Here is a 17,687-nt window from a genome sequence, read left to right as displayed (position 1 = left end):
TTTCCCACCTGGACAAAAGGAACACCTACGTGAGAATGCTATTCATTGACTACAGCTCAGTGTTCAACACCATAGTGCCCTCAAAGTTCATCACTAAGCTAAGGACCCTGGGACTAAACATCTCCCTCTGCAACTGGATCCTGGACCGTCCCCAGGTGGTAAGGGTAGGTAACAACACATCTGCCACGCTGATCCTCAACATGGGGGCCCCTTAGGGGTTTGTGCTCAGTCGCCTCCTGTACTCTCTGTTCACTCATGACTGCATGGCCAGGCACGACTCCAACACCATCATCAAGATTTCCGATGACACAAGAATGATGAGCCAGCCCATAGGGAGGAGGTCAGAGACCTGGTCGTGTGGTGCCAGGACAACAACCTCTCCCTCAACATGATCAAGACAAAGGAGATGATTGTGAACTACAGAGGACTGAGAACACCCCCATTCTCATCGACAGGGCTGTAGTGAAACAGGTTGAGAGCTTCAAGTTCCTTGGTGTCCACATCACCAACAAACTATCATGGTCCAAATACACTAAGACAGTCGTGAAGAGGGCACAACAAAACCTATTCCCCCTCAGGAGACTGAAAAGATTTGGCATGGGTCCTCAGATCCTCAAAAGATTCTACAGCTGCACAAACGAGAGCATCACTGCCTGTTATGGCAACTGCTCGGCCTCCAACCACAAGGCACTACAGAGGGTAGTGCCTACGGCCCAGTACATCACTGAGGCCAAGCTTCCTGCCATCCAGGACCTCTACACCAGGCGGTGTCAGAGGAAGGCCCTAAAAATAGACTCCAGCCACCCAAGTCATAGACTGTTCGCTCTGCTACCGCACGGCAAGCGGTACCTGATTGCCAAGTCTAGGTCCAAAGGGCTTCTTAACAGCTTCCCAAGCCATAAGACTCCTGAACAGCTACCTACATGTACATATTACCTCAATTACCTCAACAAACCACATTGACCCTGTACCGGTACCCCCTGTAAATAGCCTTGCTTGTTATTTTACTGCTGCTGTTTAATTATTATTATTATTATTTTAATCTTCTTAATTAAAGCATGGTTGGTTAAGGGCTTGTAAGTAAGCATTTCACTGTAAGGTCTACACCTGTTGTATTCGGCTCATGTGACATGTAAAAACATTCGATTGATTTAGTGATAGCGCTGACATCATCCATGTATTCATATGGAGAACTCCTGATGGCACTTTAAGTATTTAAATTTGAAGCGTGCCATATTGTTGAATGGGGCTGAATGGCACCAAAGTGGCTATAACTAGCAAAGGATCATGGTCGATGTAGTTGTTTTCATCCAGCCTAAGCTACACAATGCAAAGAGAGTGCATGAGGGCCCGTGTGATGACAAATGTAGTAATCAGAATGGATCGCAATTTAATTAAATATCTCGACATGTAGCAAACTTAAAAATAAATCAAACTTTAAAATAATCGAACTTGATCAAAAATAAACACATTTTAGAGCACAAAACGACTGTCTAAAAAATATTGTTTGGCAGTTCTGGCGATCGTAATTTACACATGCTTTCTAGAACAGACCCGGACTTTTGGCCCTGCTAGGTTGCTACACATTAGCCAAATATATTTCTCACTCATGTGTGGCATACATTGGGATATGGGAGAGGGGATGGGTAGGGTATATGCTAGTTAAATACTGTAGTATTTACTATAGTTAAAAAAAACATTAATGTTTTTGCTGACATAACTGTAGTATTTGCTACAGTGTTGTTTAGGTGGATAATACTGTAGTATTTACCATAGTATTCTACAGTATACTAGAATATGCTATAGTAACTACTACACATGATTGAGGGATACTACAATGTGCAGTATAGTATTCTACAGTATACTAGTAGTATGTAGTATTCTATAGTAAACTGTAGTATTTTTTCATGTGGGAGGTTAGACATACACAGCCTTTTATTACCTGCCGTCTTGTATTACCTGCTGTGTTCTGAAGAGGCCAGATCAGGGAGAAACCATCCACTAAGAGAGGGACGACAGTAGAGACAGCATGTAACACATGTCCCCCTCACTCTCTTTCTCACTAGGAAAGATCTTTCTGACATCAGACATCATGGACATTTCACTCGAATTCACTCGATACAGTACATCTGAAGAGATTCTCTCTCTCTTTCTCTCTACCTCTCTGCCTCTCTATCGCTCTCGCATCACCAAACAGCCCAACAGAAGACTTGTCACAGTACCAAGGCAATGGACTCTAGTCTATATTTGTCTTTAGCCCTGGTACAATTAGATCTGTGTTTTCTGCCTCAGATGGTTGATGTGAAGCTGACGTGCTGTAGAAGAGGATATTAAATTGTCAGAGATATGATGGCAGAGTCGTGTTCTATATCGATGTCCCAGGGAGCCCATCAGTCCTGGCTGGTGGATTGATCGCTAGACTGGCTGAGGTTGGTATTGATGTTGTGGAGCCCCAGTCAGACACACACACACACACACACACACACACTCACACACACAATCAGTCTATTGTGCAGACAGATATATTTCAGACAGATATGGAAGCATTAAGTAAATGGATTAAATTAAGTGTGTGTGAGTGTTTGTGATAGGTTGGGAGGGCTTGCGTGGCTATGTTTGAGTGTGTACCCGACTGGTTTTAAAACCGGGTTGTCTGTGAGCCACACTTTGTGAGCCTGTTGAGCTAAAGCCAAGGAATTCAATGGGGAAACTAACACAAGTTTTCAGGTCTCAGCCAAGACTGCATGACTTGAAGGAATCACTTATGTTTGTGAATATGTATTGCAGAGTTGGAGGCTCTCAGGGTGTGTGAAGATGTATTGCAGAGTTGGAGGCTCTCAGGATGTGTGAAGATGTATTGCAGAGTTGGAGGCTCTCAGGGTGTGTGAAGATGTATTGCAGAGTTGGAGGCTCTCAGGGTGTGTGAAGATGTATTGCAGAGTTGGAGGCTCTCAGGATGTGTGAAGATGTATTGCAGAGTTGGAGGCTCTCAGGGTGTGTGAAGATGTATTGCAGAGTTGGAGGCTCTCAGGATGTGTGAAGATGTATTGCTGAGTTGGAGGCTCTCAGGGTGTGTGAATATGTATTGCAGAGTTGGAGGCTCTCAGGGTGTGTGAAGATGTATTGCAGAGTTGGAGGCTCTCAGGATGTGTGAAGATGTATTGCGGAGTTGGAGGCTCTCAGGGTGTGTGAAGATGTATTGCGGAGTTGGAGGCTCTCAGGGTGTGTGAAGATGTATTGCGGAGTTGGAGGCTCTCAGAGTGTGTAATTTTTTTTTGCTGAGTTGGAGGCTCTCAGGGTGTGTGAAGATGTATTGCTGAGTTGGAGGCTCTCAGGGTGTGTAAAGATGTATTGCAGAGTTGGAGACTCTCAGGGTGTGTGAAGATGTATTGCAGAGTTGGAGGCTCTCATGGTGTGTGAAGATGTATTGCAGAGTTGGAGACTCTCAGGGTGTGTGTGGATTACGTGTGTGCTTGGCCCTGCCCTTCCAATCTACAGTACTACCATCCAATAACTCCTCTAAGCAACCTGATCAGTGACTAATGCTGTTAGGGGTCAAAATTTGGATTCAAGAAGTAATCAAGCCTCAAGGGGATAAAAAAAAAGTGTTTACACAAAGATCTCGTTGGGTCCATCAATCCCAAGTCATCGCCATATGCATGTCAACTTTACAGCAATACATCAAACATCTGGCCAGGCGGATTCACGCAGTCATTGTAATAGCCAGTCAAGGGAAGAGAATAAGAGACTGGAGGCCACACACAGGGAAGTGTGTGTGTGTGTGTGTGTGTGTGTGTGTGTGTGTGTGTGTGTGTGTGTGTGTGTGTGTGTGTGTGTGTGTGTGTGTGTGTGTGTGTGTGTGTGTGTGTGTGTGTGTGTGTGTGTGTGTGTGTGTGTGTGTGTGTGTGTGTGTGTGTGTAATTCACGCAGACAGAACATGCAATTGTCCAATAGTGGGGGGTTTAATCGTTATATTTAACCTGTAATTTTAGTGACTGACAGCCCTTTGTTTTGGAATCAATGCTAAATTAAAGATGTTGAGCTGAGAGATTTAAAAAGCAAGCGCAGTCTTGTGTGTGAAAGAAAGCAACCAAGCGGAATAGAGGGATGCATCTGGATTTGCCCTATAGGCAATGCCAATATCAGGGTTGGGGTCAATTCAAATTTAATTGGACATTTAAATTCAATTAAGGAATTCACTCATGAAGTCGAGAATTTACTTTGAATTAAATTTGAATTTCAACGATCTTTAAGTTATGAAATTGGAAATGAATTGTAACTAGACAGTTTGAACTGTGTGAATTGAAATTGAGAAAACATCTTTGGAATTTAACTGAATTGGGAATTCTCTATTTGTATATTTCCCAGTTAATGTAACTAATGCATTGGAATTGGAATTCGTGAAATGATTGGGGAAAATGTTATACAGTTTTTTTCGATTGCTAAACGACGGTGGGCACAACTGGAGTCACATGTGCAAAACTCTAACTACAGTCTGCACTACCAACAGTCACCTGAGCTAAACAGTTCACATCACCTGCAAAACTCATTCCAAGCAACACAACTCTTAATTAACACATGGCTCAAAACACACTCAGTGCAGCCAAACACTATGCACAACCCTCACTGAGATAACACACACTGTCACTCAGAACACACTGAGAGTAAAAACACTAGCATCAAACACCAATACAGAAAATACAAACTTTTCATCTTTACAGTTTGAACAATTTCAGTGACTTCATACAAAGTAATATTTTCTTCAAAGAAAAGAGTGACATTCTTTCACATGATTTATTAAAATTTTTAGAACATAATTCTTTAAGGTAAATGAAAATTAGCAGTTTGCTTCAATAGTCTGTAGTAATTTACGGAATTACAGTAAAGAGAAAAAAAAGGTAGAAACTAAAAGTACATACTGTAATTCGAACAAATAATTGAGGGGCTAATCCTGCCTCTCTCTAGCATCAGGCCACAGGTTTTCTTCAACATCACATCTAATGTTTTCTCTTGACATGCACCTGGGGAAGAACCTTCTGGAGTGCCTTATCCATCACTGGCAGTCCTCTGGACTCGTGTCCTCACATCCGGCACGCATGGCTTCCAAAAGAGACATTTGGTCATGTGGGTGGTGACCAAACACTTTCCACCTCCAGGCAGAGAAAAACTCCTCTATTGGGTTGAGGAAGGGTGAATATGCAGGCAGGTACAAAACCATACATCTGTGATGTGGAAAGCTATATGATGTGGAAAGCTACATCTGTGATGTAGGAAAGCTATAAGCCTTTCTGTGTTGTATGGGCCAATGAGTGGTGTGTTGAGAAGCAAACCATCATTGGCCATTGCAGCACACATGGTGATATTTCCCCCCCTTTGGCCTGGAACCTCCACAGTGGCCCTTTGACCTATAACATTCCTTCCTCTGCGCCGTGTTTTGGCAAGGTTAAATCCAGCTTCATCGATAAATACAAATGAATGTGGTCTTTCCAGTGCTTCCACCTCCATTACTCTCTGAAAAACAGTAAGTGCACAGTTTTACTGTAGAAATGCTAGTGTTTTTTTTTACTGTAAATATTTTGTATAGCTGTGTACGTAACCTCAGACGTCTTACCTGGACATATTGGTATCTTTGCTCTTTTACCCGTTCACTGTTTCTCTCGAACGGTACAGTGTATAACTGTTTCATTGTAACTTGGTGTTTCTTTAGCACTCGAGCAATAGTTGTTGTGCTGACAGAATGAACATTTTCAAATATATCATTATCAGCCAGCACTCTATCTTGAATCTCCCGCAGTTTTATTGCATTGTTGATAACAACCATGTCAACAATAGCATTTTCCTGCGCATCTGAAAATATTTTTCCACTTCCCCCTGTTGGGGGCAGCCTTTGGGTCCTGTTGTAAAAATATATTTTACAGTCAAACTTACTGTAATATATATCTGTGTAAATATTCTATAATTGCAATACAAAATAGATTCCTGTAATGTATTAATTTACTGTAAGAATGTAACTCTCACCTGTTTGCATGATGGAAAATTCGCATTACAGATGCCACTGTGGATCTTTGCAGATTGGGTTGCACCCTCAACCCTGCCTCTCTCAATGAGAGACCATGGTTCACGACATGGTCTATAAGTGTAGCCCTTATTTCATCTGAAATAACAGCTCTTTGTCTTCCTCCACGCATCCGCCCTCTCCCTGCCACCCTTCTCCCTCCACAAACCCATCTTCCTTGTTCCATTTCCAAAATGAGTCTTTCTGAGATCTACCTATACATACTGTAATATGTGTGTGTGTTCACTAACAAGTCTAAAACAAGACACCTGCTTAGCCTTTCAGCTGAAATTGCAATCAGCAGTGTTTGAAAGGCACAAGGCTGAAATCTATTCCGTTTTGAATGTGTGGTTCACAGTTTTGACAGCAGTGTGTTAGCATTTGAACAAAGTGCTGTAAATCCACAGTGTTGTGCAGGTTGTGGTTAATGTCATGGGTTAAGTGTGTAGAGTTTTGAAAACTGTGTTCAAGCAATGAAAAACGAACTAGAGTTTGGTCCACATGAACTGCTGCTGTGCAGACTGTAGTTAGAGTTTTGCACATGTGACTCCAGTTGTGTCCACTGTCGTTTAGCAATCGAAAAAAACTGTAAATTGGGAATTGAATTATTGGAATTTAGCTAACATTGAAATTGAGAGGAATTGAATTATCTGAATTCAATGACTGGCCTGGAATATGAGTTAAATTAAATGTAATTTACAGGGAAAGGGAATTGAATTAGATTTGAATTTGTGGAATTAACCCTTGCCAATATACCCTTGGTATGAGAAATAAAACCTAAGTAGTGCCTTCCAGACGATATAAGATATTGGGCATTGTTAGTACTTCTCTCGTGTGTGAACGTTTTATGCAGCTATTGACATTCCATCAGAGACATTCCAAGTGTGTGTGTGTGTGTCTATGTGTGTGTGTGTGTGTGTGTGTGTGTGTGTGTGTGTGTGTGTGTGTGTGTGTGTGTGTGTGTCTATGTGTGCGTGTGTGTGTGTGCGTGTGTGTGTGTGTGTGTGTGTGCGTGTGTGTGTGTGTGTGTGTGTGTGTGTGTGTGTGTGTGTGTGTGTGTGTGTGTGTGCCTCACGCTGACAGCCCACTTACCGTCAACAGTGGCAGGTGATTTTGAAAGGTCTTGAGTTAGCTAGCCTAGCAGGCTATCGCTACATGTATTTTGTGGTTGTGAGCAATTTATTGACCCCATTAGCAAGCTGTCAGCTTAGTGAATTCTGGTCTGTTATCTAGGTGAAATGAGATATGTTATACTGAAGAGGTGATGTCAGTGGTCGAAGTCGACGCTGAGGAGAGAACAGAGGGTTGTTGCTGAGGGTTGATGCTTTCCCGGATCCATATTTCCTAATCCCTCTACCATTGTTTTTTGGTTACACAATGGTTTCACTCATAAGCCTGGCATCCTGTACTTTTCTTGTAGTATGTGTACTTGAGACTGTTATCTCTTTCTAAATGACATCCTGCAGAGTGTGGATACTGTATATTTAGTCACTATTGGTATGTACACAGGCAAACCCCAACAATGTCATTAGACGGACAGATCAGATGTTGAGTTACCGGGACTATCTCTCACCTTTGATCTGGAAGCTGCTTTCTGGGCGCTGGACAGTAGACGTGGGTGGTGTATTTGGGCATAGTCAATACACTTGGCATGACACACCACCTACAGGGCCTTCAGAATTTATTCAACACCCCTTGTTTCCACATTTTGTTGTGTTACAGCCTGAATTTAAAATAGTTTAAATTGAGAGATTTTGTCACTGGCCTACACACAATACCCCATTATGTCAAAGTGAAATTATGCTTTACATTTTTTTAAACAAATGAATTAGGAATGAAGAGCTAAAATGTCTTGAGTCAATACGTAATCAACTCCTTTGTTATGGCAAGCCTAAATAAGTTCAGGAGAAAAATTGTGCTTAACAATTCACAAAATAAGTTGCATGGACTCACTCTCTGTGCAATAATAGTGCTTAACATAATTTTTGGATGGACTACCTCATCTCTGTACCCCACACATACAATTATCTGTAAGGTCCCTCAGTCGAGTAGAGAATTTCAAACACAGATTCAACCACAAAGACCAGGAAGGTTTTCCAATGCCTCGCAAAGAAGGACACCTGTTGGTAGATGAGTAAAAAAAAAAGCAGACATTCAATATCCCTTTGAACATGGTGAAGTTATTAGTAACTTTTCAGATGGTGTATCAATACATCTAGTCACTACAAAGATACAGTCCTTCCTAACTCAGTTGCCGGAGAGGAAGGAAACCGCCCAGGAATTTCACCATGAGGCCAATTGTGACTTACAGAGTTGAATGGTTGTGATAGGAGAAAACTGAAGATGGATCAACAACATTGTATTTACTCCACAGTACTATCCCAAATGAAAGAATGAAAAGATATTCCAAAACATGCAAAATATGTGGCAAAGCAATTCACTTTTTGTCCTGTGTCATGACGTTGGCCTGGGGGATAGGTTTATGACAGTCATAAATACCTCTTCCCCCCTTTTTCCTCTCTCTACCCTACTGAAGTGAAATTTGAAAACCCCTTGGTTAACATAGAGATTCTGGGAACATCAGAAGGTGGGGGGAAATGAACTATATTCTGGTAATCTGAACAATTGAACATATGCGGTGGTGCTTAATGAATATGATGTCAGTTCGGTTGTCATCTGAGACGTTCTCATCAATGATAAGATGACAAACTCTACAGTGGGAAGTCTACACATCAGAGTTATCAGATTCACATGGAATTGTTGTTCAATTTAAATGTTTGAATATGAAATTATTTGTGATGGGATGAAATGTGATTTTAGCTTCTAAAATGTGAGATGTGGGTTTTCATAAGTTAGGACTGCTCACTCAGTGGCCCGCCTCTGTGAAGGGAAATGGGCTATAAAACTTTTCAAACACGCCCTCTTTTCCCTTCCTATATAAGTCCTTGACGACAACATAACTTCCTGTTCCGATGAGGTAGGATGACGGTCCTATGTCAGACTGGTTCAGAACGAAGCCAACATCAGCATGAGCTTTGGTTGCGAATGGTATGAACTTTGAACTCTTATTCACTACAGAAGTGATACCTCCTAGCTGTTGAGTCAGCGACCGCAGCTGCAAACGCAGGTTAGGAAGGAACAGACAGAGTATACCGTCTATCACACAACGACGTTACTAAAATGTATCAAATTGACAACCAGAGACATTCTTCAAAGGACAGAGGACTCGGTTTGGCAACACGGCCTTCCATCTACCACCAACCTACCGAAGCGCAGCTCAGAGTAAATATTTGTTGCATTTTCCTTTTCCAAATGGGAGGTAATTTAGAATAACATAAGATACTGTATTTATGATAGCACAGCTTCGCCTTTGTTCCTGTCTTCCCGCTCTTTCACCCAACCCAGACCCTTTTTCTTTGTATAACAAGCAGTCATATCTGTTCTGCCCGCCAGGGACGTTTTCCTTTATGACGTCATTTGTAATCAAGTTATGATTAATTGTGTGTATGTGAATTCTGTGTGATTAGTTAGGTATTTGGTAAATAAATAATTAATCCCAATTTTGCATTGCTGATTCAAATTGTTAGCCAGGGTTCTTGCAGATAAAATAATTTCCAACTTTCAGATTATGAGACTGAAGTAAGATGAAGATTAATGTTGACTGCTATTGATGTAAAATATTCCTAGTTCTTTAAGAGTTTATTCGGAAGATAACAGCTCTATAAATATTATTTTGTGGTGCCCGACTCTCTAGTTAATTACATTTACATGATTAGCTCAATCAGGTGATATTAATTACGGAGAAATTATTTTATAGAATTGCATGTTTTATCAATTAATCCGGCATAGCCAAAGACATGACACCTGACTACAAAGTGTTGTGTTTAGGGCAAATCCAATACAACACATTACTGAGTATCATTCTCCATATTTTCAAGCATAGTGCTGCATCATGTTATGGGTATGCTTGTAAACGTTAAGGGCCGGTGGAGTTTTTCAGGATAAAAAATAAATGGAATGGAGCTAAGCACAGGCAAATCCTAGAGGAAAACCTGGTTTGGTCTACTTTCAACCAGACACTGAGAGATGAATTAACCTTTCAGCATGACAATAATCTAAAACACAAGGCCAAATCTACACTCAGTTGCTTACCAAGAAGACAGTGAATGTTCCTACAGTTGTGTCTTAAATCTGCTTTAAATTCTAGAGCAAGACCTGAAATGTTTGTCTAGCAATGTTCAACAACCAATTTTGAGAGAGCTTGAAGAATTTTGAAAATAAGAACGGGCAAGTATTGCACAATCCAGGTGTAGAAATCTCTTAGAGACTTACCCAGAAAGACTCACAGCTGTAATCACTGCCAAAAGTGCTTCTACAAAGTATGTAATCGCTGCTAAAGGTGCATCTACAAAGGATTGACTCAGGGTTGTGAATACTGATGTAAATAAGACATTTCTGTATTTCATTTTCAATAAATTAGGAAAAATATCTAAAAACATGTTTTCACTTTGTCATTACAGGGTATTGTAGATCTGTGAGAGAAAAAAAAGCAATTTAATTCATTTTGAATTCAGGCTGTAGCACAACAAAACGTGGATGAACTCAAGGGGTGTGAATACTCTCTGAAGGCACTGTAAATCTAGACCAAGCATCTAAATTTGGCGGATTTTTGATTTTGACGCGTTCTTCTGTGACAACCTGACCCGGGACCCCCTGCGCGGTGCTCAAACGGAGAGAGCGATTTGGATTGAGCTTAATTTGACAGGTCACATCAACGACACAGCATGGGCTTCAGAAGTCCTACTTTCAACCAAAACAGAGCTCATCCAATGGGAGGTGATGATTTATTCACTGTTATGTATTATTCATGTCCGTCCTCTATTGTTTGGCCTTCAAATGTTCCATATAGTGCTGAGCTGTGCTGCTCTGTCCTATTTACTAGTGTCATAGGGAATCATACTGCATACTCTATGAGAGAAGAGTAGAGAACATTGTGATCAAATCAAAACAAATTGTATTTGTCACATCCGCTGAATACAATTTCACGGTAAGGTCCCTGTAGACTTACAAACCCTAACCAATAATGCAGTTTTAAGAAAAAAAGAGTTCAGAAAATAATTACTAAATGAACATAAGTTTTAAAAAAGCAACACAATAAAATAACAATAACAAGGGTATATATAGTACCTGTCAAAAGTTTGGACACGGCTACTAATTAAAGGGTTTTTCTTTATTTTTTACTATTTTCTACATTGTACAATAATAGTGAAGACAACAAAACTATGAAATAGAAAACAAATGGAATCTTGTCGTAACAAAAAAACATTTTAAACAAATCCAAATATATTTTAGATTCTTCAAAGTAGCCACCCTTTGCCTTGATGACAGCTTTGCATGTGGAGATGGGAGAACCCGATCTAACATCTCTGGAGAGACCTGAAAATAGCTGTGGAGTGAAGCTCCCCAACCAGCCTGACAGAGCTTGATCGGATCTGCAGAGAATAATGGGAGAATCTCCCCAAATACAGGTGTGCCACGCTTGTAACGTCATAGCCAAGAAGACTCGAGGCTGTAATCGCTGCCTAAGGTGCTTCAACAAAGTACTGAGTATAAGGGTCTCAATACTTATGTAAATGTGATGTTTCAGTTTTTTATTTTTAATACATTATAAAAACCATTTTTTTCTTTGTCATTATGGGGTATTGTGCATAGATTGATGAGGGGAAAAAAACTATTTATTCCATTTTAAAATAAAGCTGTAACGTAACAAAATGGGGAAAAAGTCAAGGGATCAGAATACTATGTGTGTTTACGTGTGTTTACGTGTTTATGCGTTTTGCATGATACTACTGGGTGTCCACGGTGCTAGCAAAGACAACAAATCAAGTTACACATGTGTGATGCGACGTCTGTTTTTCCCACATCTCCCCCATTGTATTAAAGGAAATTACAGGCAATAATATGAACAGTAGATCCATGAAAACATAGCAACAAAAAGGGAGCTATTGTTCATGTTAATTGCAAAGGAGGCAGGTTGCGCTGTTGGATATTCAGTTGGACTTTTGCATCTGCTCTAATTACTCCAGGGACCCGAGGGCACACACTGTACACACACTGTACACACACTGTACACACACCCATGGCTGGATGTCGAATTCTTTGTGTTTTAATCTCCCAGCTTGGCTCTGTCTTTATTTATCTGTTCACTATACTGGAGCCAAGACTGCTGCTATGCTGCTGCTGCTCCAGGTCTATCTACATTATGTAGTCAAGACTGTTGCTACTGCTGCTCTATCTACATTATGTAGTCAAGACTGTTGCTACTGCTGCTCTATCTACATTATGTAGTCAAGACTGTTGCTACTGCTACTGCTGCTCTATCTACATTATGTAGTCAAGACTGTTGCTACTGCTGCTCTATCTACATTATGTAGTCAAGACTGTTGCTACTGCTGCTCTATCTACATTATGTAGTCAAGACTGTTGCTACTGCTACTGCTGCTCTATCTACATTATGTAGGCAAGACTGTTGCTACTGCTGCTCTATCTACATTATGTAGTCAAGACGGTTGCTACTGCTTCAGGTCTATCTACATTATGTAGTCAAGGCTGCTGCTACTGCTCCAGGTCTATCTACATTATGTAGTCAAGGCTGCTGCTACTGCTCCAGGTCTATCTACATTATGTAGTCAAGGCTGTTGCTACTGCTCCAGGTCTATCTACATTATGTAGTCTTGACTGTTGCTACTGCTCCAGGTCTATCTACATTATGTAGTCAAGACTGCTGCTACTGCTCCAGGTCTATCTACATTATGTAGTCAAGGCTGCTGCTACTGCTCCAGGTCTATCTACATTATGTAGTCAAGACTGCTGCTACTGCTCCATGTCTATCTACATTATGTAGTCAAGACTGTTGCTACTGCTCCAGGTCTATCTACATTATGTAGTCAAGACTGTTGCTACTGCTCCAGGTCTATCTACATTGTGTAGTCAAGACTGTTGCTACTGCTCCAGGTCTATCTACATTATGTAGTCAAGACTGTTGCTACTGCTCCAGGTCTATCTACATTGTGTAGTCAAGACTGTTGCTACTGCTCCATGTCTATCTACATTATGTAGTCAAGACTGCTGCTACTGCTGCTGCTCTATCTACATTATGTAGGCAAGACTGTTGCTACTGCTCCTCTATCTACATTATGTAGTCAAGACTGTTGCTACTGCTGCTCTATCTACATTATGTAGTCAAGACTGTTGCTACTGCTACTGCTGCTCTATCTACATCATGTAGTCAAGACTGTTGCTACTGCTACTGCTGCTCTATCTACATTATGTAGTCAAGGCTGCTGCTACTGCTACTGCTGCTCTATCTACATTATGTAGTCAAGACTGTTGCTACTGCTGCTCTATCTGCATTATGTAGTCAAGACTGTTGCTACTGCTGCTCTATCTACATTATGTAGTCAAGACTGTTGCTACTGCTACTGCTGCTCTATCTACATTATGTAGTCAAGACTGTTGCTACTGCTGCTCTATCTGCATTATGTAGTCAAGACTGTTGCTACTGCTGCTCTATCTACATTATGTAGTCAAGACTGTTGCTACTGCTACTGCTGCTCTATCTACATTATGTAGTCAAGACTGTTGCTACTGCTGCTCTATCTGCATTATGTAGTCAAGACTGTTGCTACTGCTGCTCTATCTACATTATGTAGTCAAGACGGTTGCTACTGCTCCAGGTCTATCTACATTATGTAGTCAAGACTGCTGCTACTGCTACTGCTCCATGTCTATCTACATTATGTAGTCTTGACTGTTGCTACTGCTCCAGGTCTATCTTCATGATGTAGTCAAGACTGTTGCTACTGCTCCAGGTCTATCTTCATTATGTAGTCTTGACTGCTGCTACTGCTCCAGGTCTATCTACATTATGTAGTCTTGACTGTTGCTACTGCTCCAGGTCTATCTACATTATGTAGTCTTGACTGCTGCTACTGCTCCAGGTCTATCTACATTATGTAGTCAAGACTGTTGCTACTGCTCCATGTCTATCTACATTATGTAGTCAAGACTGCTGCTACTGCTCCAGGTCTATCTACATTATGTAGTCAAGACGGTTGCTACTGCTCCATGTCTATCTACATTATGTAGTCAAGACTGCTGCTACTGCTCCAGGTCTATCTACATTATGTAGTCTTGACTGTTGCTACTGCTCCAGGTCTATCTTCATGATGTAGTCAAGACTGTTGCTACTGCTCCAGGTCTATCTACATTATATAGTCAAGACTGCTGCTACTGCTCGAGGTCTATCTACATTACTAAGCTTAGCACTAAAGTGTACAGTGTAATACTGTATGAGAATCTGCGTGTAAGATGGAAATGAATGGAGCACATTTCCTCTGGGCATAGTTTCCTCAAACTGTATCTACATTTAAAACTGATGCTTTAACAAACATACATATGAATAAGGTTGTCCATAATGTGAATTTGATGTCATAAAAACTGCTCTGGTCTTCATGTCGCCGCTGTTACTTCCTGCATTGTCGCATCCTGCACAGAGAAGCTTGGAGAATGATAGTGCTTGTTATTGTTATGTCTTCCACCTACAGTACACTTGCATATGGTACCTGTCTTGTCTAACCGACCTGCCTGGTGAACGCCTTGCTCCTGATTCAAGGGGATTGTTTTTCTACCCTCCCTATCTCCCTCCCTTCATCCCTCCTTTCTCCCCTATGCATGCCCAGTGACCACTTTTAATGACTTGGCTCATGAGAACTGACTGGACATGTGCTTGACCGCAACCAAGTGACCTGTAATATAAAGAGAGGGTTCTCTCTCTCTCTCTCGCTATCTCTCGCTCTCTCTCTCGCTCTCTCTCTCTCTCCCTCTCTCTCTCTCTCTGTGTGTGTGTGTGTGTGTGTGTGTGTAGGAGTGAAGCTGGTGAAATGGGACACTGACAAAGTGGAGTGCTCCTGGCTTCCCATTATGGGTCACCAGGCGGTCACACAGTTACATGGTGTTTCGGCAGAGAGGTGTCATTATGGGAAAACGTCTCCGTTGGGACAGAGAGACCCCATCCTGAAGCCTTATTCTTTCAGTTTTTCCCCAAAATGTTGTTCGACCCATCTGACATTCTGGTGTTATAGTGCCTTGGTGATGGAATGTCATTTCAGCTGTTCTCTGCAAGACATTTCTGACACGGCCCACATTTTTAACTAGCGCCGTGCAGAGAGACGAAACGCTGTGTGTGTGCTCGTGCTAAGGCTGGGCTATATGGCCTAAAAATCATATCTACATTTGTTAAAACTTGTGGACGATTCACAATGTATATCTCAATTTGTTCAATTCTCTAAATAAACGTTGTTGTACAACAAAAAGGTCAAATACATTGCAATTAAAACAGTCAGCAAAAAGCTAATGAATTCATGGCTTGTGAAATTATACCTAGGCTAAATATAAGCCTTCTACAACTATTACACCTTGCTAACAAGGCAGAGGAGTTGAATTGTAATGAAGACACCCTTCTGTCCGTCTCCAACGGTTTGAACAGCGTGCTAGGCCGGCCCACTTTGTTCAGATGTTCAAATCAAGTGCCTTTGGGACGACGACTCCCACTGTTAGGGCAGAGACATGAGCATCTCGTCATTATATACAGATCTCTGGTGTAAATGGGAAGGTGCACGCAGCACAGAAGGAGCCAAAGACATGAGAACAAGTGGACGTAAACGCTCATAAAAAGTATATATATATATATATATATATATATATATATATATATATCGCCATGCCCTAGCGCTCAGAGTAGGGACCCTGGTGGTGACACCGACCTTTTCAGTCAAGCAGACAATACCACACTTCCATAAAGTGACTGCAAAACACATATGGATGGATTGATTATACTGTATAAAGTATATGGTAAGTATGTGCAGGGTTCCGTGATTGCAATCGGTTTTATGGCACTTAAGACACGTCGTTAAAGAAACATATGGCTTATAGGCCAAGATGTACTTGTGAATTATTCATGTTGTTTTTTTCCCCCAACGCATAACCCATCATCATCACCATCACCATCTCCGTTATGGGTACAGTAAGTATAGCGGTGCTAACACTGACAGCATGTTTCGGGAGTGACGGAGTGACATTCTCGCCACGCATATAAAGGCATGGGAATGCCAGTCCAGTTGAGAGCAGGGGCATGGGAACATAAAGGGGGGGAAAAGAAAAGAGAAGGTTACAAAGAAATGCCACATCGTATGCATTCTGGCTGCATCGTCTTTCTCGTTGGGCTAAGATTTTTTGTTTTTAAGAATGAGTCAAAATACAGAGGGAGAGAGCCAGAGCACGGCTTTGACAATGTTATTTTACCTATTTATTTTTTACTTTATTTTATTTTATCTTTATTTTCTGCCTCACTTTCAATAGCTTGACTTCCCATCTAGCTGTGTCTTTGTCCTTCATGCTCCACGCTTCATGTGTTGGATTGGGCGATATACAGTACGTTGTTCTAGATATTACATCTATGTATTATTTCCTACAGCAATCATTTGTTCATGTCGTGAACATTTACAGACTAAAATAAGAAACATTGGTGGCTCAGGATCTAAAAACACTTCCTCGTCTCCGCTGTCCTCCAGTCGTTTCTCCGCTGTTGTTTAATTGATGACGTATCATGTTTTTGGAGCCGATTCATTACAAACATCCCTATCGTTTCATCCAGAAGGCGGGGCGAACATCAGCGGATGGATGGTGGTTACCGTGGTATCCCTCTACAGGTGACGGGGACAGGGTTTGGTTACTAAGCAACTGTCACCGATTGCAAAGATGCTGCTGGCGTTTGTGAAGCCTCACGAGTCACGACACAGACAGACAGGACGGATGTGTATCGGTTTGTGCAGACGCCGCGGAAGTGTACAAACAGACTGGTTCATTCTCTCTCTCTCTCTCTCTCTCTCTCTCTCTCTCGCTCTCTCTCGGTCAGAGAGAACTGTGACTCTGTAACACCCCCCTCTCACAGGTGGGAATTTATGCATCACAGTTGTGCTTGAAAGACACACACCCATACACACACACTCTGTTACCAACTGTCACCCTGTGTCGGCATTTACACCTTCAAACCCGTTTCCCTCTCACAGATCCCAACGGAACCATAGAGCATCTTTGAAGCTGTAGTTCCACGAATGCCAGTGACATGTTAGTCCTAAAGTCTCTAATGGTAAAGCACAGCCCATATAATTCATTATATGGTTACAGCCTGTTTTCAGCATGTGAGCTATAGCTTGTTCTCATCCCCTTTTAATGGAACACGACATCATGTCAGCCTATGGGTGATGTGGAACCAGCTATAGTGCCCCCTGTAGTCCCCTGGGGAGGCTGTCCGAGAGGGTGAAAGGAGGCACACACCAGGGTATATATACTATGACAGGCTATACAATATTGCCATCTCGTACTCACACATACAGGTCCCAATGAACAAGGCGGAGAATGAAACACGGATGGTCTGCTAGCAATACGCTCCACGGGGGAGACAGATATGAGTTTGTACAGAGCGATTGACTGTGGGCGTCGGTGGTCGTAGGCTACTTCCCTTGGCAATGACAACACAATGAGACTAAGGCCTGGAAGGGTTCCCGGCTCT

The 17,687-nt window shown here is 41.7% G+C and overlaps 1 protein-coding gene across 1 annotated transcript in view; it reads left to right on the top strand.

The window, feature by feature from the left end:
* The window catches only part of LOC110497392 (glycine receptor subunit alpha-3), a 106,224-nt gene that overhangs the window by 23,282 nt on the left and 65,255 nt on the right, over positions 1 to 17,687 (top strand). The window lies entirely within an intron of this gene.

This window comes from Oncorhynchus mykiss, chromosome 19 (assembly GCF_013265735.2).
Source record: "Oncorhynchus mykiss isolate Arlee chromosome 19, USDA_OmykA_1.1, whole genome shotgun sequence".
Lineage (NCBI taxonomy): Eukaryota > Metazoa > Chordata > Actinopteri > Salmoniformes > Salmonidae > Oncorhynchus > Oncorhynchus mykiss.
Note: the sequence above shows the minus strand (reverse complement) of the source record. Positions and strands in the feature narration are given on the sequence as shown.